Below are 203 nucleotides of genomic sequence, written 5' to 3'. Positions count from 1 at the left end.
GATGGCGTGGTCAGACAGAGTCCGAGGCATCTTGGGCACGGCCCTTCAGATGCGCGTGAAGTGACATTTTATCCACTGAACGAAGACAGCGGGGTTAGCAGTTCTTCGTCGGATGTTGTAGATAACATCGTAGCTTCAAAGGAGCGGATAGTGAGGGTGACACCAAACGACGCGGAGTGCGTGTCTACCCTGGTCTTACCGAA

This window comes from Plasmopara halstedii (genome assembly GCF_900000015.1).
Source record: "Plasmopara halstedii genome assembly, contig: Scaffold_672, whole genome shotgun sequence".
Classification (NCBI taxonomy): Eukaryota; Oomycota; class Peronosporomycetes; order Peronosporales; family Peronosporaceae; genus Plasmopara; species Plasmopara halstedii.
Note: the sequence above shows the minus strand (reverse complement) of the source record.